General features: G+C 33.2%; 1 long non-coding RNA gene across 2 annotated transcripts in view; it reads right to left on the bottom strand.

Moving 5' to 3' along the window:
• Nucleotides 1–20,294, bottom strand: part of LOC144375119 (uncharacterized) — an 88,098-nt gene that overhangs the window by 25,645 nt on the left and 42,159 nt on the right. For both annotated transcript variants that reach the window (XR_013434558.1, XR_013434559.1), the window contains exon 3: nt 7,100–7,226. This is a non-coding gene — a long non-coding RNA (uncharacterized LOC144375119). The remainder of the gene's footprint in view (nt 1–7,099; nt 7,227–20,294) is intronic.

Below are 20,294 nucleotides of genomic sequence, written 5' to 3'. Positions count from 1 at the left end.
TCTTCAGGTATAGTAGAATAGCTATAAAATGCTCTTGAGTTAAATCCACAGTAACTTCCTCTGCCCCCCAAATACACCCACCCACCCCACCCCCACACACATACACAGTCTAAGAATTTATCCCCTTTATGGTAAACAAAGCCCTATTGTCAAAGAAAAAAGTCCCAACTGTAAAAGGCCTTGGTAACAAAAGTACTTGGTATTTCCATAAAAAAAAAAGAAAGAAAAAGAAAAAGAAAATGACTCTGTAGGTTCTTCTAGAGGCTTGCTCTCTGCTCCCTCGGGCAAGGAACTGTGATCATTTTTTTTTTTTTTGCTTAATGGGCCCTATGCAGCCTTGTGAGTTACTGCAGAGCAGCAGGACTCTTGTTTTAATAGAATGTCTTCCAGTGAGCCATAAATCTTGGCCGGAAGAGCAGAGAATTTTGATGCCTTTCAACAATCTCTCCTCTGTCCTTTTTTCCTCAATTTGTCACCAGGTGATACCTGCCTGGGGCAAACTCAGGATGTATGGGACAAGTACAGAATACTCAGATAGAGAGAAGATGGCAGTGGCAAGGCTTTGAATCTCACTGTAGCTTTGTTTCTCTCGGATGGCATCTTAGAAGGGGAAAGTGAAACACTGCACAGAAAATTCTGGAATGTGCAGGATCAGAAGTCACAGATTTTTCTTGTAGATGGCAAGATAATGTCCCAGGTCACCAGATCCAGCATTGGGTTGCAGATTCTGATGGTCTGCATATTAATTTGTGTGTGTGTGTGTGTGTGTGTGTGCACGTGCACACACACAAGAATGCAGGTGAAGTCCTCAATGACTCACTATTCATTCTTGGAAAAGAAGACGTGGAAAGACTGCTTATTCAATCGGGTTTCTGCTAAGGAAGAATCTTGCCTGTTGTTCAAGTAGGGGCATCTGGCTTGATACTGACAACTGACGCAAGACTGGTAAGTTTTAGAAGGTTGGTAGAACTCTTTGACAGAGTTAGTAGCAACACAATCAGGCCCAAATTAATAATTCTCCTGCCTGCAGGCTTTATGTTTCTTCTTATAATATGCTGTGTGTTTCCTTCTGCTCCTTCTTTTGTTTCTTTCTTCCCTTCCTCACTACTGGGAGACAATCATTATGCTTAAAGCACTGGGAGAAAAAATAAATTAGAGAAATATCAGTTCTTTTTTCAGCATGTATGATCTACCCTGAGCCTCAGCATGGTAATACTTAGAGACCAAAGCTTGTTTTTGGTAAGGGGCTTGCCCATCATGATGATGTTTAGTAATCCTATTCCCTACTTGAAAATAAAAAATGCCTCTAGAATGCCCAATATCCACTTGGTGTAACCATTGCCATGGCTGAGAACTACTTAGCAGTGAGGCACAAAAACTAAGTTCACACCTGCAGTGGAGTTTGCATGGGTGTCTTTGTGCCTTCTTGGAGTCTGCTTTATTTAGCTTCATAAGTTTCTAAGCTTTGCCACATCATTGATATTTGAATGGTTTCTTCCCAGTTTGACTTTTCTGGTGTTGAGTAAGGCATAATATTTTCTTAAAAGCTTTCCCACCTTCTTTACATTTGTATGGGTTTTTTCCAGTATGAATTCTCTGGTATTGAGTAAGGCATGATTTTTTAGTCTAAATTACTGAAACTTTCAGGGGTTTAGTGCACACCTGTTGTGAGAGAGTAATTGAACAGATGAATCGCTCCATCAACAGAGGTACCATATTAATATTTGGGATTATCATGCAGGTATTTCTGTGACAGTAAAAGTTAGTGGAGGTATCTCTGCTTTATAGTACTATGGTGATCACTAAGTAACTATAGTTAGTACATTTTTTTTAAAAAAAAGTTTTTAAATAATGCAATTGTTCAGACTTATGTACAGCAAAAACTGAGTCTGATGACCACAAGACCTGAGCATCTTTGTCTTTTTTCTTTTCTTTTGTACTTGGGATCAAACCAAAGTGCTCTCTACCTCTAAGCCACATCCCAAAATCTTTTTATTTAGGGTTAGGATCTTCCTAAGTTGCTTAGATTCATGTGAAATTGCTGAGGCTGGTTTTGAAACTGTGATTCTCCTTCCTTGAACTCCCCTGCTGCTTGGATAAAAAGTGTGCCCAGCCTTCCAGAATCCTGAGAGGACCTGAAGTACTGCAGTGGAAGAGATTTTCTCATACTTTATTAACTGTTAAAAATATCATTTACTTGGAAGAAGCAATTTGAAGAGCCAAGGATGGGTCCAGGAAAAGATGTAACTTTCTGAGCTTTCACTGTGTGGCTTGGGACAGACTTTTTTCTGAGTGACAGAGCTGTATCCTTGTAAGTATTACTGGAAGGATGGACTCACTAGTTCAAATGCTTTTCATTGACACCATTTTTAACCATTATTATTATTTTTCAACTGTAACAAAATTATTGATTTAAAAAATTTGCAGGGCTGTGGTTTTCTATTAAGAGGAAAAAGGGCAACTATGTTTTATCAGGTACTGTCTCAGTGTTCTCTAAAACAGATGTCATATATATGCAAGCAGAGCCACACTTTGCTACAAAGACACACAGTGCTTTCCCTGGTCTGTCTAGTAAAAGCTATAGTATGTCTAGGGGTGGGAAAATGTAGTGTGCTTCTTTCTCATTTTTGCAGACTCCCTGGAGGCTCAGGATCCTCAGGGGTCATGGACAGGCCTCTTGATGTCTATTTAGTGTGAGCATTCATACCCACTACATGTGTGGATTTAACCACAACATATGTTGCATTTTACTGTTCAATATCTTTGTTTCTCAGCCACCTGGTTTCAAATTTGTGATCTCTGCATTTGATGTAGAAAGCTAAGATGTTTCATGCAGGACATTTCAAAAGCCAGAATCTGATGCCTGAAGTGTGACAAAACCATCTTTTTATGGACATAAAATCCTGAGTAAAATTTTTTAACTAACTACAAAGCAAAAGACATTGATTTCTGGGTGCAGGGATGCATGCCTTGTATCCAAGCAGTGAATGAGCCTGAAGCAGGATAATCACAAGTTTAAATCCAATCTTAGTAGTAAAAGTGAGACCCTAAGCAACTCAGTGAAATTGTGTCTCTAAATAAATACAAAATAGGGCTGGGATGTGGCTTAGGGGTTGAATGTCCCTGAATTCAATCCTCGGTATACAACCAAAACAAAATTAAATAAATAAAATAAGACATCGACATAGGACCATGCTGTCCAGCTGAGATTATGGGGAATAAATTGATGTGACCATAGACTTCAGGCATAAGGTTTTTTTTATTAATGTGTTGGTTTGGTACAAATAGGCCTGTAAGTCCAGATATAGCTTTTGAAAAAAAAGATAATTTGATTTCAATCAATACAGAGAAACTGAGGAAAGGACAATTGAACCTAGAGAGGTCCACAGAAGGAAAGAAGGTGAAGCATCCAATCATGCTTCCTGCCCACTTCCATGGGCTAATGAGTAATGGCCATTTGGGCAAGGGTTGCAATTTTATGGAGTCAATGCTACAGAGCTATTTCTGGGCAATTGTAATTGTTCTTCCCAGTATGAAGTTTCTGGTGACCAATGAGGTTTGATCTTACAGGAAATGACTTTTAAGTCTATGCATTTGTGAGAATTGTTGCAAGTAGGAATGATCTGTTTCTTGTTAACACTTGAAGCATACTTAAAATATGCCCCATTCTTAACACTTACATGGCTCTTATCCAGTATGAATATTTGGTGAACAACAATACTTTTCCTAATAGAATAGCTTTGCCACATTCTTTGCATTTGTATAGTTTCTCCCCAGCATGAATTTTCTGGTGTTGAGAAATGTGTGATCTTTGATAAAGAGCTTTGCCACATTCTTTAAACTTGTATGGACTTTTCCTAGTATTAATTCTCTTGTGTCAAATAAGTTATATTTGATTAGGCTTTGCCACATTCTCCAAATTTGTATGGCTTTTCTCCCATAAGAAGTCTCTGGTGTTGACTAAGGAGTGACCTTCAATTAGAAGCTTTGCTACATTATAGATATTTGTATGGTTTCTCCCTAGTATCAATTCTCTGGTATTGAGTAAGGCATGATTTTTGATTCAAAGCTTTGCCACATTCTTTACATTTGTATTCCATTTCTCCACTATGAAGTCTCTGGTGTCGAGTAAGGTGTGATTTTTTGATTAAAAGCTTTGCCACATTCTTTATATTTCTATGGATTTTCTCCAGTATGGATTCTCTGGTGTTGATTAAGGCATGATTTTTTATTTAAAACGTTGCCATTTTTCTTCAAATTTGTATGCCATTTCTCCAGTATGAACTCTCTGGTGTTGAATAAGTTGTGACTTTCGATTAAAAGCTTTGCCACATTGTTTACATTTGTATGGATTTTCTCCAGTATGAATTCTCTGGTGTTGAGTAAGGCAAGATTTTCAATTAAAAGCTTTGCCACATTCTTTACATTTGTATGGCTTTTCTCCTGTATGAAGTCTCTGGTGTTGAGTAAGGCATGATTTTGTATTAAAAGCTTTGCCACATTCATTGCATTTGTATGGCTTTTCTCCAGTATAAAGTCTCTGGGGTTCAGTCAGGTGTGATTTGTTATTAAAAGCTTTTTCACATGCTTTACTTTTATATGGCTTTTCTCCAGTATGAATTTTCTGGTGTCTAGTAAGTTGTGATTTTTGATTAAAGGCTTTGCCACATTCTTCACATTTGTATGGCATTTCTCCAGTATGAAGTCTCTGGTGTTGAGTAAGTTTTGATTTTTGATTAAAAGTGTTGCCACATTCTTTACATTTGTATGGCTTTTCTCCAGTATGAAGTCTCTGGTGTTCAGTAAGGTGTGATTTTTTATTAAAAGCTTTGCCACATTCTTTACATTTGTATGGCTTTTCTCCAGTATGAAGTCTCTGGTGTTCAGTCAGGTGTGATTTTCGATTAAAAGCTTTTTCACATGATTTACATTTGTATGGCTTTTCTCCAGTATGAATTTTCTGGTGTCGAATAAGGTTTGATTTTGTATTAAAAGATTTGCCACATTCTTCACATTTGTATGGCTTTTCTCCAGTATGAATTTTCTGTATTATAATAGAAATCTTTCCTTTAATTTTTTTGTAGCTATAGATGGATAGAATGCATTTATTTTATTCATTTATTTTTAGGTAGTGCTAAAGATAAAACACAATGCCTCACATGTGTGAGGCAAGCCTTCTGCCACTAAACTACAGCCCTAGCCCTGAAAATTCTTCTTTGAACCACATTGATCAGCTATACTTACATAACCACTAGGAGCAGGTATTGTGAAATACTGCTATTCATTACATGGCAGAAAAACTTCACAGAATATTCAATATAAGCATTCATATAAAGTTCTGATGAGAAAAATTTGAATAAATAAATATTTAAATTATATTAAAGAAACTCTCCTGTAATATTAATATCTTACAATGGTTTAACCTAGAGATATTTGGAAATGAGCAGATTTTCTAGGGACCCCCCAAATGCAAATAAATGCCAGGTTATGCATATCCTCACAGTCATTGTGGAATAATTTGTAGGGATTCTGACTGTGGAAATATGCAGAGAAGCATTCCTCTGGTGAGAAAACTCCCAAGGGTAACAGTACTTTGTTTCCCTGCCTTAGAATTCCCTGCAATTTTCCCTAGGAACTAGTCAAGTAATTAAATACATGTGCAATGTCAAGCTGCTATGGCAGTGCCATGCTTGAAAAGGTTCTGCACTAGAATGTTATCAGCCTCAAACATAATCTCTGGCACACAACTTCTTGGAATAAAGAAACTCTGTTTTTTACAAGCACAATGTTTCACTGAGCCTAAACCTGTCCACAAAACAGTAAGTTTATAAAATGGACTTTCTTGAGAGCTACACAAAACTCCTAACACTGCACTTTGCAACGTAGTATATAACTGAGAAATAAGCTGCATAATGTTGCTAAGTTTGTAACTTGCCTAGTAATAAAATAAACAGTATGTACTAGTGATGCCAATGACCTAAATTAACCTGTTGATATAAATAAAGCTTGGCAGTTTGGCCTCTCTGTACTATGTCACATTTCCTGTCTCTTGTCTGTGTCTTCTTTTGATTTTATTTTTTTTTAAGAGAGACAGGGAGAGGGAGAGAGGGAGAGGAAGAGAAAGGGAGAGATGGAGAGAGGGAGAGGGGGAGAGAGAGAGAGAGGTAGAGAGGGAGAGAGGGGAGGAGAGGGGGAGGAGAGGGAGAGGGAGAGGGAGAGGGAGAGAATTTTAATATTTTTTTTCGGCAGACACAACATCTTTGTTGTATGTGGTGCTGAGGATCAAACCCAGGCTGCTGGAAATCATGCTACCACTTAAGCCACATCCCCAGCCCCTCTTCTTTTGATTTTCCTACAATATTTTGTTAATTTAAATGTAGGGAGATCACTGAAGAACAAGAAGTAGCAAAGGAGCTTAAATAATTGATATGCATGGTAAATGGAGAGAATGAAATGCTCTTTAATGATTGCAACTGAAACAAACCTAGGCTTGAAAAAATATTTTCTGTCAGATTTTAGCTTATCAATTAACATTTTTAAATGTGAATTCCTCTTTAATTTTGGACCTTTTATCTGTAATCTTTGCTTCATTGATTTCTACCCAATTTGATATGTCTACTTTCACTTTTCTCTTCAAATCCCAAGGTTATTTCATTGGAGATCAAATGGTGACCAAAGATTACATAGAGACATCAATATTTTTTGATGTAATATGTCACGTTTTGTTATTTTCTTGGAAACTAAAGAAGTCTTTTTAATGTTACCCTTATTAGGAAAAAAAAGAAAGAGAAAATATCCTATAAGAGTCTACAAAATTATTTTCTTAAACATTTTTTTTCTAGACAAAAACTCTAAAATACTTTGAAACCATTTTCATTCTCTACATTGTGAGCACTACTTAGAAAAGATAAGTTAAACATAAAAAGAAAAAAAAATCTTTAATATTTTCTTTTCTACATAAACAAATTCCCAATCTTTGTACTAAAAGCAAGAAACAAACTTTTTAATGCAGAATAAAATCTATCATAAGATACTGTATAAAGTTAGAAAAATAAATATTGGTTTTGAATTAAAAATTCTGAATGAAATTTAGGCTTACCAATAAAGAGTAGGTTTTTATAGATCTCTAACATCACATCTCCATATAAAGTCTGCTGAGAAGGGTCCAGGAATTTCCATTCCTCTTCAGAAAATTCAATGACCACATCCCTTAATGTCAATGGTTCCTGAAATAAAAATGAAGAAATACATAATACATAAATCATAAGATTAATGACATAGTATTTAATTTCATACAAATTTTAATGAGAGTTAAAAGAGGTGGGTTTCACAAATGGTAGTGATATCAACCATTCAATAAGATACGTTTTTTGTGGTGCCTGGGATTGATCCCAAGGTCTTTTGCATGAAAGGCAAGCACTCTACCAACTGAGCTATATCCTCAGCCTAAATAATTTAATTTAAGAAGTAAAATTGGTGGATAATTTTGTTATAATAAAACCCAGGGAGCAGCACATGTAAAGAAAATCAATGAAGCAAAAAAAGTGGGAAAAAATCCAACAAAATTCCAAAGGATAAATAATAGTTGCAATTAGTTATTGAATATTCAAAAGAAGCACAATGAAACAAATCAATGATACTTGAAATATGCATAGCAAAATTGTAAGTAATAACTATACTCATATGACAGTGGTCACCTTAGTATATAGAAGACATAAGAGATCACTAAAGACACACCAAAACTTTCAACAGTCCACATAATTATTTGAATGTTTATCACCAAAGTTGTCTATCTTCTCATTATTTAAATATAACATAAATCTATACTGTATTTAAAAGAATTACTTTTACAAAATCACAACTCACTTCTAATACAAAAGAATAAAATTTTTAACTATCAAACTATTACAAAACACTTAGGTACTTGGGTGAACTTGAATCACATGGCACAAAGTTATAACAAAATATAAAAATAAAAAAGCAAATTAAGTGAATAGACTGTTACTCTCTCAGTTCATAAGGAAACAGACATATCAGGTTTACCATTCCCAGATTTGTAAAACCACTCTCACTGTGAAACTCTAGCCTCACTTGGCTCATTTCAAAGTAGAAAGTGAGAGAATAATAAGCAGTTAAGAAAAAAATTCTGAATGGTTCTTGTACCCTAAATGCCTCTCTGACAGCTTGGAAATACTCCTTTTACCAGGGTCTCAATTATCACTAGTGAACAAACACATACATGAAGTTAGTTTAACATTCTGATCTGTGATGTCTTTTTTCTGAAACAGCATGTTTTTTTTTTTTTAATTTAGAGATTTAATCCAGGGGCACTCTACCCCTGAAATGCATTTCAAGAAGTTTTGTTTTTTTTATTGTGATAAATGGGCTTACAATGTTGCTTAGGGTCTCTGAATTACTGAGTCTTGAATCATATTTACTTTCTTACTACCTTATCTTTCCACATCACTATAATTACAGGTTTGTGCCAGTGTTCCTGACTCTGCAACCACTTTTGATACCAAATGTGTAAATTTGCTCAACAACCAATATTTCAACAACTAGTAGTCCAATAATTCAGTTCTGATACCATCTAGTACAGATCCCAAAAGTTTGGTGTTCACTCCTATCAAGTTTTACTAAATGAAGTACCAGTTTCAAGCCCCAGAATAGAACGATATTCATATTTATAATCAATTTCCTATAAATTAGGGGACTCTACATTTACTCACTCAAGTAATTTATTCTGATAAAAAAAAACACAGTTATGTATACCAGCTTGAGATAAATTATATAAATATGGAAGTTGACAATTGAAACCTTGCATAGAATATAAAAAAAGTCAGAGAAAAATGGGACACTATATAGGCCATTTTAAGAAATAAGTGGTTGAAGATATTACCTCCAATTTTTATGTAGTGCCATAGAAGAGCCCTTTCCCAATGTGATTTAGAAGATCCTAACTATTTTAAATATGCTGATTCAGATACTCATTCTGAATATTCCCATTGTTTTACATAAAATAATATTTAATTGAACACTTTTACATTCAGTGGTAAGAACAAAATATTTGTTTAAAAAAAAAACAGGTTGGTATTCTTTAGATAATTTCCTTTATATGAAACCCTTAGAATACTGAGCCATCTCATGGCAGCCCAAACCAACATACACAGAATTTTCTTAAAACTCCTAAGTATTCATTGGCTTCAGGGAAAAGGATACTTCATTTGGAATTTTGATTTTTTTTGGTACAGGGGTGTTCTACAACTAAGATATATTCTAGGCCTTTTATTTTTATTTTTTGAGACAGTCTCTCACTAAGTTGCTACACTAAGCTTCAGCTTTGATCTTTCTTCTTCAACCTCCAGGTTGTTGTGATTTCTGGCATGTTACAATATGCCCAGAAAAATATGAATGCTCTAACTTTCTTTGGTCCATTTTTATTTCACCTTATTTATTTGCTATTTCTTCTAAAAAGAAAAATTTGACAGCCTAAGATTTTGGATGCATCCATATCTTATATTTGATGAATTTGAAGTATTGCAAAGTAGATTTAGAAAAACAAAATCTACTTATTACCTATCTCTTAATTTTTTCCAATCTGACATTCTAGAAATAGCTCCACAGCAAAGAAAATTATAGCCACAGATACAACTAAGATCTTACTTAACCTTCAATGATGTTCTTTTTCAGGCTCAAAAAATTACCTTAGTTTGAATATAATTTTATTTGGAATTTGCCTGTATATTTTCTCTTTGGCAACTTTTCTTAATCTTTCAAATATTAGTGATAAATTGCATTTTATAGGTAATAAAAATATTAGACTAAGTGAGACATGCTAAATCCACCATCCTATTTATTTAAATATTTAGTTACCACCCCAAACTTGAGGTATTACATTATGTCTTCCAATTAGCATATACTGAGTTTTTCCTTGAAGACGTGTGCACAAAAACACTAGGATGTTGTTTTTTCTAAATTCTTGCTACAGCTTATTCTCATTTCAAATTCTGGCCCCTTATACTCAATCTTCCCTGCATGAGAAAGAAAAAGGAGGATAAAAATCAAATTTCCCTTTCTTTTCAGTTACAGAATCAATAGATCTGAGCAGTAATGTGTTTCTGGGGAGCTGAACCTAACATTTGGGGAAAATAATATTAATATTCCAATATCTGAAGTATTTAGATGAAACCTATAAAGGATATTCCTGCAATCTCTAGAGTATCTAGAGTATCCAGCTAGTCCAACAAGGTGTTCCATTCTCTGACCAAAAGCTGCTCTGTAAGAAGAGAGGATTACACACAGGTTAGCATTCTCTAGGTAATTCAACAAACATGGAACCTGATGAGACCTTCAGTCAGCTTCATGTAATTTTTACCCCAGAGCCACTCAAAGACATGGCAGATACTGAAGAGACATCATATTCTAAACTTTCTTAAGGGGCACCTAAACTTGCTGTCTATGCTTACGAAAGACAAATAAACAAAAGTTTAAAGATTTTTTTTATTTTAATATCAAGGATTAAATTCAGCAGTGCCTACACACTGAGAAACATTCACCTCTCCTTTATATTTTTTATTCTCAATATATTAATTCTCTCACTTCAGCCTATTAAAATGCTGAGATTATGAAGTTGCATCTTCACACCTGACATTAGGTACAGATACTTTATAAAGAGTTTCAAGTTATAACCACACGTTCCTCTCATGTAAAAGTACAACCACACAAATGCACACACACACACACACACTCACTTTTTAAAATTCCATACAAAGCTAAGAGAAAAGATGAATTAAAACTCTGTGTAATTGGAAATGTTCCAGGGAACAATACTTCATAATATACAGCAGAGAAAATATGGCATTTAGGAAAATCATGCTTGCCTACATTGGAAGATGCATTTAAAAAAGTGGGTGCCCCCTGATAAAAAAAGAGAAAATTAAAACTCCTTGGACCACAACTCCTCTCAAATATGAATTATTTATATGAGTCAAAATTCTCATGTCCTGATCCTGTATTTAACAACCACTCTGAAGGGGTGTAGGTAAGAAAGTACAGAGCTGGTTTCAGGCCAGACAGAGGTCACCATACAGAGGACAAAAAGTAGAATCCTGACTGTCAACCCCATGGGACAGACATGGCAGTATATTGAGGTCTATCAAATTTAGAGTAGGGTTAAAATATTACAAAGGTGACCTCAGGAAAGTGCAGTTCTCACAATTAGTTTTGAATACTTTTACTCAGCCCATTTGTTTTTATTTTATAATGCCCAGCCCTGAAGACTTCTTATTTTTAAATACTCTAGACCCTGAAAGTCAGAAGGAAAGGGTCCATTACAGAGCCATTCATGCATCCAAAAACCTGGAGGTGTATCAAGAGATTTGCCTGAGACAGAGATAAATTGTTTCCCAGATTTTGAAGCCTTACCTCTATTCTTTGTTTTTTCCTCTGATTCAATAATTATCACCTCAATAATTTTTATTTTTATAATTTTGACCTGAATAGAAAAAATACCATGCTTGGACCCCTATGCCTCTGAGTGCAAGGTGAATAATTTCAATTCAGGCTGTAGGACCCAAAAATAACAAAATGTTAATTATACTCCTTCTCAGACAGAGCTTTCTATGTGCAAGAATACTGGCCATAAAAGGGGACATAAGTATTTAATGTTGAATATAATTTTATATCAATTATCAATGACAGTAATACCAATGACTGATTCACAAATGCAAATAATAGAGCGAGAATTACTTTACATTTTTGGATTTCATAACCTTCATACTCTGGCTAAATAAGGCTTTTTGTTTGTTTGTTTTTGTTCCAGAGATAGACCCCAGGGATGCATTACTGAGGAACATCTCCAGTTGTTTTCAAAATTTATTTATTTATTTATTTTTTTGCCAGAATCTCACTAAGTGTTTGAGGCTGTCCTTAAGCTTATGATTAACTTTCTTTAGTATCCTGATGCACCAGCATTACAGGTATTCAACAACATGCCCAGCTCATGTTCAGAAATTTTGAAGCAACTAGATTTTATAAAAAGTAGACAATCTTCTACAGCATCATAGTTGGAAGAAATAAAATGATAAATATATGTGTAACTGAACTTTTAGGGTTTGTAAGGAAAACAAAAAAAATAAATAATTATAAGAATGTATAAAAAAATTCCTATAAATTCTTATAACTTATAGGTTATTACAAATAATTGGTACTTTATAATAATTTAAGTTATAAAATAATTAAACATTACATTATATAATAAAATCATGATTATAATTTCCAAGTAATTTTTTTTATATTTTAACCCAAATATTCATAATTTTATCATTCCAATATAGAAACAATGAAAATTGTTTGCTAACTTTATGTATTTTTCATTAATTTTTTCAAATCTCACACTTCTTTCCACTTCTAATACTTCTCAATGAAGATCAACCACATTCCAAGAACTCATTAGCCACATGTGGCAAATGGCTGTCACATCACAAGTGTATATCTGATATGCTGTGATTCCCTGGACTGCAGATAATTGAATGACTAAAACCCTTCTTTCTTATCAGAGGTGAGGAAATATGTCTTCTTTAACAATATTTCTCCTTTAAACCAAATGAGAAAGAAATGGTATTTTTAGACCCAGGAGTGTGCTATAAGGTGAGAGTTGCCTAAGGCAGGCCATTCTTCCAAACTGAAAACTGTTAAGGTCAGTAGCCTTTTCATATATTAGACAGAAAACAAAGGATGATAAAAATCCAGGGAAAAGTATTCTCATGTCTTGATATCTGTCAAAACCTTGAAACTGAAATTTAGTTGTGAACAAAAAGATCAATTTTTTTTGGTTTGTTTTCTCATTGGGCCTTCATCCTAGTAATCCAGCTATGGTTGTCTGGTTTATATTTGTTGCAGAGTATGCTGTGAGTTAATGTACTAATAACATTTTCATGTCTACATGAATTTTGGCATTACTCAATATAATTTTATAGGACTTTCAACATTAAATCAAGAAAAATAAATTCAGTGCTTCTTCCAAGCCTAAATCTATGCAGTTAACTTGAAATTAGCATGTGTAAATTCTGGCTTTCTGTTTCTATTAAATGTATTTAAGCTATTAAGTATTACAAAGCTGTTAAGTATCACAAACTACCAGCCAACTAATTCATGATTCAAATGAGCAGTTAATGAGCAAGCCAAATTTGGACTGGGTTTATCTGGGCTATTCTGATTTCAGCAGATACTTTACAAGTGTAAGCTCAGCTACTTGACATGGTTACCCTGTTTCTGGAAGAGAGATGGCTGTCCACTCTGGTCTTTTCATTCTCATCCACATAACCTCTTCTCCTTCATAAGCTTAATATGAGCTTCTTCTTCTTAAGATGATGAGGTTTACAAAGACAAAAACAGGAAGAATTCAAGACACTTTAGATCTAAGCACAATACCAGTACATTTGCATATTCTCTCTCTTCTACTTGGTGTAATATAATAGCTATTTTTAAATTCACATATTGGCAAAGAGATACTGCCTCTTCATAAGGACAGTTATAAAAGAATACTGCCAATTGCTGGGATACAGGAAAGGATATGGAACTGGAGATATTTTTGCATTTTATGCTTTTTTTCTTTTCTTTCAGAGAATAAGTTTTATGTTTATTCTAAATTAATAAAACTTTACAATGCCACAGGTACTAAAAGGTTATTCAAGTTTTAAACTTAGAATCACAACAGCCTGCCTCAAGAATTCAGATTTTCCCCAGGTCACAATAATCATGAAACTTTTCTAGGGCTCTTGATATAGTTCAATTGAATGCAAAAGACCCTGGGTGTAATTCTCAGCACAAAAAAAATCATAAAAAATTTTTCTAAGAATTAAGAAACTGAAGAATTACACCTATGTTATAGAAGCACAATTTTTTAAGCCTCATATCCTTTACTATTTTTTCCTATTCAAACACTTTTTAGAACATTCAAGTTTTTGTGCATGTGGGTGTGTATGTGTGTGTGTGTGTGTGTGTGTGTGTGTGTGTGTGTGTGTGTGTGTGTTTAGTAGGGAATAATTTGGGTAAATTTATTTGGACTATGTTTTGAAATTAAAGGTAAATGATTCATTTTTACTTTTCATCATGAAATAATAGTAAAAATGTGCATAACACATAATGTATCTTCAACTTAGTTTATTCTTTTTTTGGTGTTCATAGTCTACTTATAATTTTTAACCTAGAATAACCCTAAATATTATTTTTAATTAAAGAGTTTCTTACCATGAAAGCAAGAGAACAAGATAGGTATACTGAAAAAAATATTTCCTCCACAACTAGTTTGACTAAACAACTGAAGATATATATATATATATAATTCTTTGATTTTTTTCAACATGGCAAATCTATTCTCTATATACCCCCACATGCAAGGCTGAAGTGGGCAACTCTACACAACACACAAGAAAACCACACAGAGCTAATGTGATTTCAACTATAAACCAATGGTTCCTAGTTCTGGCTAAAATGTACAGTCACCTAAAGGGCTCCTTAATTTCCAAAAATAAAAATAAATAAATATTGCATTAAAACAATGTAATCCATATCCCTGGAGAGAAACCCAGGCATGTGTGTCTTTGAAAGATATGAAATAAATTATCATGTGTAGTAAAAACAAAAAACTACTACTTTAAATTAACATCTTTTGATGAATGAGTTGCAAAGACATATAAGATATGTGCTCATTACTTTGGCCACCCAATTTCTCAGTATTTTTTGTTTTTGTGGTTTTTTTTTTTTTAGCTATGAAATATACTTGTGATAATCAACTAACAAATAAAAAATCTTATTTTTAAATCAAAGTTCTGGAGATTATGGTTGATAAATGCTTGGTGTTATTCCTTTATGTTTGAGGTGAGTGAGCACATTATGACAGAAGCCCATGGCAAACAGAAGCACCAGGTATCAACAATTCTTTTCAAGTACATACTGTACAATGAACTAAACAATTTCAAATATGATTTATTTTTGCAAAGTTTCCACTAAATAAAACACCCTTGAAAATAAACCGTAAATATATGGACTATTATTGGGCAATTATTCAAACCAGAGTGCCTGTATTATATTATTGATATCCTTTGCATACACGGATCATTGATATTCATTTTGCCAATTCAACTCAGTTAAAAATTACTGGAAATACACCAGGCACAGTTTTAAGTGCCTTGATTATGAACCACATCATTTTATCAAATAATTTAATTGGAGAAAATTATTTTAAAAATGTGTTAAGCCATGTGTTGTGCTGCATGCCAATAATCCTAGCAATAAATGTAACTTATGCTTTTGGATTGCAAGTTCAATGACAGCATTCATAACATAGTATGGTGTCATTTCAAAGGAAAAAAAGTATATTCACAAAGTGAATATTTTACCAGTGAATGAATGAATATATATATATATATCCACTGGTGTGTGTGTGTGTGTGTGTGTGTGTGTGTGTGTGTGTGTGTGTGTGTTTGGTGATACTTACTTCCATCCTGTGTACTGTGGGAAAAAGTGAATAAAAAATAATCTTTACCAAATGGTTGCTGAATTAAATAAATAAATAAAGTTACGTCCAAGTGTTAGAACATGAATAAATGCTTGAGAATGATAAAATATTAAATAGAAAGAAAACCAATTTGAGATTTATACCAAATCATAAATTGTTACTAGTATTCTGAGAAACATAATTATTTCAGAAACATAACTTTTAAAATTTTCATTAAAGTATGATGCACATATAAAACCACATAAAGCATTTATGAAAAGATTCAGAAGTTACTCAAAAGTAAACACATTTTGTATCAGCCTTGCTCAGTAAAGTCTAAATAAGTTTTTTCATCTAGTATCCCAAAGAGAAAAAAGGTTCTTAATAACTAGCATGGGAATGTCTTATTACATAAATGTAAAATGCATCTTAAAAAAGTGAATATTTTACCAGTTACCCAGATTTAATACCTGTGTATTGTATGCCATTTTTATTTTTTTATGCTTCTACCCATTTCACAACATAGGCCAGCCATCCTCCTTGTATATTTATTTTTCAGTGAAGTCATATGTACAAATCTTGAATGTCATAGAAATACATTATACAGTTTTAACAAATTAGAATGTTAAAAACCTTCACTGCTTTTAAGCACAAAGTATTTACATCATTGCTCCACCCCCCAAAAAATTTCTTTTACATGCAACTTTGTTTTCCCCAGAATGATGTTACTGTAATGTATTATAAAAACTATAATTTTATTTTGCCTGTCATAATGCAATATAATTTAAATACAGCTGCTGTAAGAGTCAATAATCATGTGTGCATTAGTAAAGTGTTCCTTTTTATTGGTGACTGCTTTTGTATTTTATATGCACTACAAATTGTTCATTTCAACATTCAAGAATATTTGAGTTATTTCTTATTTTGGACAATTAGGATGAGTGGGGCCATCAATAATTTTAAACAAATAATTATTCCACTCAGCTTATTCTTTCCTAGTATTTCAATGACATTATATTTTATTTTTACTGGTTGCTAAGAAAATTATAACTCCCATCTTATCATTTCAATTTAATTAGAGCCAATATTATATGAGTTTACTAAATACAAAATAAAAACCTTACCACAGACTATTTATTTTCTCGTACCCTTTGTGCAAGTACTATAAATGTTTATGTACACATTATACATCCCAAAATACATTGCATAATTTTTGTACAAAATAACCATAGGTTATTATAAAACAAAGAGAAACAAGTGTCAATCTTAATGTTGCTAATATATGTTAGCCATGGTGGTATACACCTATACTTCCAGTGACTTGGGTGGATGATGCAGTATGATAATAAGGACAAATAGTGCCTCTGCTACTTAGCAAGGCTCTAAGTCACTCAGCAAAACACTGTCTCTAATAAAAATATAAAAAGGGCATGGGAGCACAGGATTCGTCTCAGTGCTTAAGTGTACCTAGGTTCAATCAATGGTACCAAAAAAAAAAAAAAGAGAAGATTTCTAATATATTACAAAATTTAGGCAGTGGGGTAAAACTTTGACAATAATGCACCACATACAGAATTTAATAGATAATACTGAGAAATTATAAAATGTTATTAGTGACATTTTGGCTGCAATATTAATAGGTATGTAGTTTTTGGTAAATTTTCTTTGCTATGTGCACATATTTCTAAGTATAGATTTTTAATATCACTATTTATAGGTTGAGATACCATTTAAACAACAGAACTTTTATACTGATTGTTTTATGTTTTACAAGATACTTATTCTCAGCATTTTAAAGTTTTCAGGAAAGTGAATTCATAAACGGTTTCAAAGTCACTAAACACTACCCAATAAGGAGTATAGAGATTCTTTAATACCCCTGGTAAAAACTCTAACACACATTAGAGATGAAAAAGACTTCTATGTGACCATTCTGAATTTAAGTCTTCACTCTCAAATTTTTATGTACACAATGACAGCACACTTTAGATAACATTCAGCGAGAAATCTACCACATTAGTCAGAAGCCCAAGTGCATATGTTTTGTTGACTTTTCCATTTTGTCTAATTTTTTTTCTATTTTTACACACTTCATTTATGGTGACCTTGAAAATATCTACTTTTTTAGCTCTGTTGTAACTCATTTTGGGAAAAAACAAAATTAAATAGCAAGAGACACAAGTAAGCTACTTGGTATATACCTTACTTTTACCATATTAAAAACGTTGGTTCGAATCTCAAAAATCTACAATTAAGAAACAAAACAAAACAAAACAAAACAAACAAACAAAAAAACAAGACCACCAAACAGAAGCAAATACATCCACTCAGTGAAAGAAGTGAAAGAAACATGAACCTGTAAATTTTCTGTTCTCAATTAAGTAGATGAGAGAAGCAATAAAGAATTCCTCCAATTTTTAAAAATAAAAACATTTTCAGAAAGTTTGTCACAATCAGCCCTACACTTTTGAAAACTGCAAAAATAAAATATATTAAAAAGTATTTTTGAACAAAATATTTTATAAAGAATAAGTAATGAGAAGTTATATAAAAGATAGAGTAACATCTGCAGTAAACAGCAGCTAAGATTTTAAATAAATAAATAAATGAAATACTGAAGAATTTGCCTTACCAAGCTCATTCTGTTTCTGAAAATATGCTAGGCAGCTTTCAATTAAACTTGCAAATATATATAAACAACCTGGACAACCAGTATTTATATTTGATACCTACCACTTTAGGAGGATTCAGTTTGGTTACATTGTCAATTAAACTTGCAAAAAATTCCTAGATTCCTATTGCTACTAAAGGAAATAATCACAAATATAACAGCTTAAAATAATAGAAACTCATTCTTTTATAGTTATGGATGTTTTTATTATCAGGATAGAGGATTAATAACAAATTTTAGCAAAGACACACTCCTTCAGAAACTCTGGAAGAAAATCATTCCTGCTTTTAATGGCTATTAGTATTTTTTCTGTGGTTACAAATGTTTTCCTTCTTATAGTACTAATACAGCCTTCAAAAGAATAAAGAGAGACTACACACACACACACACACACACACACACACACAGAGAGAGAGAGAGAGAGAGAGAGAGAGAGAGAGAGAGAGAGAGCAAGAGGGAATGGTGCTGTCATAACAAGTTACAACATTCAAGCCTCATAGAATCTGAGAATTATAGCAACGTAGATGTTAGATCCTCCATTGAGCTTATTTTTATTCTTGCACAGAGTATTTGACAGAATCACAAAAAATAAAATTTCATGCACAGTGGATGAAGGAAGAGAGGGAACATTTATCCAGGAGAACATAGCAAGACAGGTTAATTATGCACAAAACTGACTATGATAGATTAAATTATGACATAATACATTGTCTCCAGATGCAGAGCAGAGGACAGAGCTGTGTACAGAGTGGAAGTCTTATTTTTTTTCTTGAAACCCTGTAAACCCTTTCAATTACATGGAGCTTTGGATTATTCCAACTAATACTCTATTTATACTTTCTGCATGTCCTTGGTCATCCTCTTACAATGAATGTGCATGGTACTTATTTGAATACTGTGAAAAGAGAAACTATATAAGTGACCTATATTACTCAATTTTTAAGACCCTTTCCTGTTTATTTTCATGGATTTATGTATGTGAAGGCCAATTTTTAATACTGTAGATGAGGAACACTCAGGTATCCAAGCTAAAATATAAAGTGAGAGAAAATACTTACAAAGTACATATGTAGCAAAAAGTTGATGACAGAATGAAAGTGGTTTATATTTGTGAGGAAAGAAGGCATACCAAAAGAGTATGTTTCAGTCAAAATATTTCTAAATTCACTTAATTAAAGAGGAAATATTAAACCATTATGTAAATTTACAAAAAAAGTATAAATCATGACTATTTAGACAAGTTTACAAAAAAAGCAAATTTACTATTGCATATCAATCAGGAAGAAGAACATAAAATAGAATGGCAAAAAAAAAATGACTGAAATTACAAGCCTTGTGGAAAATTGATTTTATACTGCCTACATAGGTATACCTCAATGAGTCATCAGTTCTAATCTTGGACAATAAAATATTCTGAATTTTCCAACAGGTTACTGTCACTGCTGTTTTCATCATGAAAATACAGTGCTTCTGCCACCATCTTCCACTGACTAAATGAATGAATCTAAGGAGGATGAAGAAACTGCTAACTGTGTATTAGATGAGAAAAGAGTTTGATCCCATGGGGAAAAAGACAGGGAATATTTTGGCAGCCAGATACTTACCCCAGTGGCCTCATATTTGGACATTCCTAAAAACCATAATGCTGTAATCAATCAAGTATGCCACACACCTGGCTTCCTGCTCTTAGAGCTTTACCAGAAATGTCACTCTCATTTTCTTTCAAGACTTCGAATTTATCCCTCTCCAGGCACTGCTCATCCAACTTAAAACTGCTGGTCCTCTACCTGTTCTGTCTGAGCTCCCTCAGATTGTCTTCAGTAACTCATACCTAATCTTTTTTCTTTCTTTTTCTTCAAACCATCCCACCAATCCTTAAACTCAGGTAACCTCTCATAATTGAACACTTAATGCTCCATCCCTGACATTTTGAGCTACCCCTCTTTTTTTATGACTCCTGAATCACCCTCATATTTGCTCCACCAAAAAAGCTTCAGGCATAATTGGTGTAAGATTTTGTTTCCTACACAATGAGATACATATTTTACTCATTTCTTGTACAATTAATAAAATAAATAAATGGTCCCACTTGTTTTTTGTTTGTTTGTTTGTTTAAAGAATAAT

The sequence above is a fragment of the Ictidomys tridecemlineatus genome, chromosome 2 (genome assembly GCF_052094955.1).
Source record: "Ictidomys tridecemlineatus isolate mIctTri1 chromosome 2, mIctTri1.hap1, whole genome shotgun sequence".
Lineage (NCBI taxonomy): Eukaryota > Metazoa > Chordata > Mammalia > Rodentia > Sciuridae > Ictidomys > Ictidomys tridecemlineatus.
This window is presented reverse-complemented; position numbering and strand designations above follow the sequence as displayed.